This window comes from Solanum stenotomum, chromosome 5 (assembly GCF_019186545.1).
Source record: "Solanum stenotomum isolate F172 chromosome 5, ASM1918654v1, whole genome shotgun sequence".
NCBI lineage: Eukaryota > Viridiplantae > Streptophyta > Magnoliopsida > Solanales > Solanaceae > Solanum > Solanum stenotomum.
The window spans coordinates 18,551,652-18,558,571 of NC_064286.1; positions in this window are offsets into that span (position 1 = coordinate 18,551,652).

The window sequence follows — 6,920 nt, forward strand, 5'->3', positions numbered from 1 at the left end:
AACATAATCATTGGCCAGACGGGCAGCATATATGGGTAATAGCCACCCGCCGGCAGCAGAAGCTCTTTGATTTTCTACCAAGATCGTAGAGGCTCTGATACCATATGAGAAATATATGAGAAGAATATTATTGAATTGTTGTTGGGTACATTATTACATTGAGACCCTATTTATAGACCCTAGAATACAATCCTTTACCAAGTAGGGTACTATTTAATATTCCTATTTCTATTTCTATTTCTATTACTATTCCTATTCTAATAGGATTGTATAAACCTATTCCTATTCTAATAGAATTGTATAAACATTCCTATTCTAATAGGATTGTATAAACCTATTCCTATTCTAATAGAATTGTATAAACATATTCCTATTCTAATAGGATTGTATGTTACTATTCCTATTCTAACACTCCCCCTCAAGCTAGTGCATACAATTCATGTACCTAGCTTGTTACAAATGTAATTAACACGAGGACTGATGAGGGGCTTGGTGAGATATCTGCAAGTTGATCACTCGATTTCACAAAATTGACAATCAATCTCAATTTGCTTGGTCTTCTCATGAAATACTGAATTTGATGCATAATGCCGATAAAACACAGAGTGATAAAATTACAGTGTTGGTTCCAAACCAAACTTGCAAAGACTGTTTCAGACCATAGAGTGACTTACGTAATCAACATACAAGGCTAATAAACTCCCCCTGAGCAACAAAATTAGGTGGTTGCTCCATATAGACTTCTTCACAATGCAGCGGTCGTAAGTGCTCAAAATCTAGTGTAATGTTGGAATCAATAGACGAGTCGATTGAACAAGTCGCCGAAAAACTGGCCAGAACATGCTCATATGCCGAAGTATTAGATTTGATGGCTAAAAGTGGTCACAAACTAAGAAATAAAATTATATGGGTAGGGTCGGAATGATGTCACGACCCAACTAGAAAATAGAAATTATATAGGATAGTTCGAATTGATGGAATGACCCCATTGAAAAAGAGAAATAATATGGGTAGGGTCGGAATGATGGCACGACCCTACTGAAAAAGAAAAATTATACGAGTAGGGTTGGAATAATGGCACAACCTTACGCAAATCAGATTCGAGGAGTCACCGGAAAGACGAATGGAACTATTCAAATCAAATCTGAGGAGTCACTAAAAAGACAAATGATGCTATGCAACTCAGATATGAGAAAATGTTTCGAAAAAATTCACGGTACTACACAAATTATATATGAAAAGTAGTCTGGATAGATGCACAGTGCTACGCAAATCAGATATGCAAAAAAAGATGGTCACCGGAAGGATGACACGGTGCTACACCAATTATATACAAAATAGTAGTCACTGGAATGATGGCATAGTGCTACACAAATTAAATATGAAAAAGTAGTCACCGGAATGATGGCACGGTGCCACACAAATTAAATATGAAAAAATAGTCACCGAAAAGATCACATGGTGACCCAACTTTTGCTAACATAATCGTTGGCCGGACGGGTAGCATATATGGATAATAGCCGCCCCCCGGCAGCGGAAGCTCTTTGATTGTTTACCAGGATCATAGAGGCTTTGATACCATGTGAGAAATATAGGAAAATAATATTATTGAATTGTTGTTGTTGTGTCTACATTATTACATTGAGATCCTATTTATTGACACTAGAATACAATCCTTTATCAAGTAGGATACTATTTACTATTCCTATTCCTATTTGTATTCCTATTCCTATTCTAAATAGGATTGTATAAATCTATTCCTATTCTAATAGGATTGTATAAATCTATTCCTATTCTAATAGGATTGTATAAATCTATTCCTATTCTAATAGGATTGTGTAAACCTATTCCTATTCTAATAGGAATGTATAAACCTATTCCTATTCTAACAGTTTTAACCACACCTGCTCTGAGTTGAAGGATGGTAAGCTTCCCAAAGATTCAATACATGATCTTGCTGCAAATTACTTTTTGGTGTTTTGTCTACTACACCAGATACTTGCATTCAAAGGGAATAATTTACTGTGACTTAAAGACATCAAACATCCTGTTGGATGAAAATGGAATCACGAAAGTATGGTGATCTTTATGTTGTGACTTTTCCACATCATGGTGAGTGCTTTTGACCAATTATATGACGTTGAAGTTCAATTTATTTCCTGGCAGCTGTGTGATTTTTGTTTAGCAAAAAATTGAGTGATATATAAAAGACACCTCTCTCTGCCCTCCTTTTTGACCTAAAATGAACAAAGGAAAAGTTAAATTGGTGGCATAACTGTTTGGAAGTTCACTAAAGGTAAACTGTTTGGAAGTTCACTAAAGGTGAACTGTTTGGAAGCGCTTTTGACCAATTATATGACGTTGAAGTTCAATCATGATTCCTTTTCCTCTTCCTATCCTTATAAAAATAAGATTTCTCTGATATCTAATACCATCTACGAACCTTTCAGATATTCTTTGGCATCCATCTGATCTCTCAGTCCGACCTGTAAATGCCTAGCAGAAAATCAAATAAAGGTTCAGATGCAATTCCTTCACTTTCATTTGATGGACCTTTATTGTCTGATTTTTTCAAAATGTCAAAGGAGCAATTAGACTCTTTTAATAGTAGAATCATCAGTATTGTTAGTGGAAATACTCCCTCATCTACCTTGAGCTTTTGAGCAGCAATGCTGATGCAGCCGACATCTTGACCAATGGGTCTATTGGGTTGGTTCTAGTCAAAATGCTTCGTCACTCCAAGGTTTCTCTGTTGCATGCTCAACTTGCTTAACTTATTGGCTTGTTGATTCTTAACTGTACTTTTATTGGTGATGAGCTGGATAATTCTGGAATATTAAGTGCACTAATTGATGGTCTGAGAGACAGGCAAGAGAAAGTGAGAAGGTTTTCCATGGCTGCTTTGGGCGAATTACTATTTTATATATCTACTCAAAATGAGCATGCTCGGGATAATAAACCAATGGAATCTCTATCTAAGGACAACCGACCCTCATCCCGTTGGCAGGTATCTTCGTTGCTGTAACTTCTTATTGGTGCAGCTTGTCAAGTTTATTACTCCCTCCATTTTAATTTTTGTTTTAATTTGACTTGACATGGAGTTTAAAAAAGGAATCTTGTGAACTTTAATGATATGTAGAATGTACCAAATGTTCTTAAATCTCGTGGTCTTGAACATGTCATGTGGAAAGATAAAATTAAAGAGTTGCCAAAAAAGAGAAGACACATTGTTTGGGAACAAACGATAAAGGAAAGTAGGACAAACAAATTGAAACGGAGGGAGTGTTATATTTGTTAAAACTCCTCTCCACAATAAATTACTAAGCTATATTGCAATAAGGTTTTAAATATTAAGTGTTCTATGAGCAATCACTTAAAAGCATAGACACTCTTAGAAACACAATTCAAGTACCAATGTAGCTCTTATGAGAAATAATGCAAGTTGTCAATAGGATATGAATGGTATACTTATTAATGGGTTAAAAACCATTTTTCTTTTAATTAGTGAGAATTAGACAGTCACGTATACTCTTAGACATGCAAGTGTATAATGATTATCCTGTAGTAAATCATGTCCTATAAATCTGGACGGGACAAATTTCTAACATGAAGTATAAGATGGATGACAAATGACAACTTGACATAGACTTTAATTTTCCCTGTCAGCTATTTGTCCCATGTCATGAAATATTGTAGAATATATACATACAAGATTCTACAAATTTTTCTTTGTATTTTACGGATGAACTAATAAGCTTGCAATTCCATTGTAATGCTGTAAAATGAACAAGTCCAATAATTTCATTGGTTTCATCACTTTTATGAAACGGTGAGGATGATATTACTCAACTTTATGCTCTGAGGACAATTAAAAATATCTCCTGTCAAGGAGGGTACTGGTCAGCTCGTTTCACCAGCCAAAATGTCGTTACTAACCTCTGCTACATAGAGCTCCTGGAAAGCAGGAGATCAGGAGGCTGACAGCAGGATCTTGCTTGGCTCGTCTTGTTCGTTTTAACCCTTCTATTATTCGATGAGTCATGGAAAAAATTTCATTCAAGGATATGGTTTCCAGCCTGGTCAAGCATAATCCACGAGATCAACAAATCTGCTTAAACATTCTTAACCTGACCCTCCTTGAAAGTCATACGCTTCCAAGTGTTGGAAGGTACCTTCTTGCCTTGGTCGAAGACAAGAATCTTGTCCTGAATCTGTTGACTCTAATTGAGCAGGGAAGTGAAGTTTTGAAGGGCTTGCACACATAGTTTTTGCTCTACTTTGTATGAATGGGAAAAGGTGGCTGCCACTATTTTTTTTTTTGCAATGCTAAATTGCTCCTGACCGTTGATAAGGAGAAGGATGACTTTGTGAAGCAATATTTAGATGCACTTGGGATGGTTGTCGCATCAACTGTACCAAGTTTGCTTGAGTGTATATCTGGGGACATTCAGCATATGAAGGGTGGTAATGCCATGGGTAGATACTTAGCACGACAAGTCGAAATTCTTCTTAGAATACTATGCATTTATTTCTTGTTTTCTCTATCTTCTTGGGTGTTCTTCACTGAAAAGAAGGATTGCTAGTCATCAGGCTCTGCAACTGTTGGCAAATCTGCTTAAACTGGTGGATTTAGTTTCCTTTCCAGGTAATCTGATGATATATCCTTATTACATTTTCTAATGGAAACATTCAACGTATCTTATTTTGAAGAAAAGCAAAAGCCAAATGTTCCAAAAGCACACATAGAAGACATATAACCCATGTCCTAGATTTGGAACGTTCAATATAATATGGTTCATTTGCACCCCTCCCAATAATTGTCACTTGAGCCAAGTGTTAGCTACCAATCTAATATATGCTCCAAACTCTGGTAAAGAAAGGTGGGAGTAGGGCTGCATTTGTGTAAATTTCTTCGAAGATGTGGCTGATGATCTGTCAATATAGACTGTGTATTCATAACACTTGAGGGTCGTTTGGTAGGATGTAAGCTTTGTATTATTCAATACCTTGTTTGGTAGTGTTTTCAATGTATGTATAGCAAATATATGTATAACTAATTCTATTGAGTATTATAACTTCTTTTTTTATAATCGAGAAATTTGCATGTGGTCCACACTTTGGACCAGTCAGAGCCTTCTAAATTTGGTGGATAATGGTCCCCCCCCCCCNCCCCCCCCCCCTCCACCCTTCTCCACTTAATACTGGAACCCATGGTGTATAATAATTAATACACATCAAATGATAAATGTGAGGCAAATAGTGATTTATAATATGTATTTTTGGTCTTACATATTACTTAATTAAACAGGGCTTAATGATGGCACATATGGGATTGATGAAAGTCGTTTGAAATTCAAGAAAATAATATTATTAGTCGATCAGTGCACATTTTTTAATAAGATCTATTACTATGTATTGTTGTTTTCTAGGTACTTTTGTGTGTTTTAAGGAGCATGTGTGATGGAAGTTGGAACTTCACGTGAACCAAAGCTTAAGGGCTTTCTACTCCGATCCCTCCATTTATTGTTACTTGTTCATTATATATCGAGTTGGTACGTATACCACTAAGTAATAAATAGAACGATAATTTTACTATATCATAAATTTAATGTTTTAGAAAACGCATTGGGGAAATGATTGTGGTTAATAATAAGTGTTAATTTGGAATTAAATGATAAATTATCTCTTGATTTTATCTAAATTGGACAAGTAAAATTGATCATCTATTTTTAGATGGTGGACAGAGGGAATATTAAACATTCGTTTTATGTAAGTTATTTGGTGTTATAGTGTACATTTTGTAGTAAACTAGCATGCAAACGTTTGGTGTAAGTTTACGTGTAGATTTGATGTTACTCATATGCATCTTATACGTTTCAACACCCCCATATATTCAAACACAAGATTTGTTCCTTTTAAAATAATAAAGAACGCCAGCTAATTGTATTTTTTTTTTATAATAATATCTAAAAATGAGATAAATGTGAATCTTTTATTATTCAACTATTAATTTTTATCCGTCGCCAATTTTTTATTTTTCTGGTAGTAACCTCGAACCTGTAGAATTAGAAAAGAATTGTGGAAAATTTTCGTCTCCTTTTTCTGAATGAATGAAGTGTTGTACAATGTATCCTATTTATAGAAGTGAAAAGCACTAACAAACCTATTTTACTTTTATTATAAACACAAACTTAAGAGTTCTTAGTTAGGTACAAGTTATTTAAAAATTCACTACCATGTACACTAAATTTACCTAGGTTATACAAGGAAATAATACTACTTATTGATAAAAGATTGTGCCAAAATTAAGTTGTAGAGACTGGTCCAAACCGTGTGCAAAATCAGCCCATGCACATCTCCAAATCTGCAAAATCTGAAATGTGTCATCGGAGGTATGAAATAACCTAACATCAGACAACCTCAACACTCCCTCAAGGTGGAGGGGACAAATGGACATCCAACTTGTGCAAAACATTGTGATGAAGAGGGTATGTGAGGGACTTTGTGAACAGATCGACTAATTGAGAGGAAGAACAAACAAATGAAAGTGAAATGAGACTATCCAAAAACTTCTTTCGAACAAAATGGCAGTTAATTTCAACATGCTTTGTTTGTTCGTTCGTACAATACGGGGTTCTTAACTATGTGATTCGCTGTCTAACTATCACAATGTAGAGGACAAACACGGTATCAGAACGAACAATTTCTGAAAGAGATGGACCAACCAAATGAGTTCAGCCACTACTCTCTACATTGAACGATACTCAGCCTCTGCGGATTTAAGAGAAATGGAGGTTTGCTTCTTGGGGGTGGGTGTGGCATACAAAATATTTTTTTTAATAAAATTTGAAATATTTTTCAAAAACTATTCTTTTTTGAAAAAATAATTTGACGGAGGTTGGATTGAGGGGGGGGGGGGG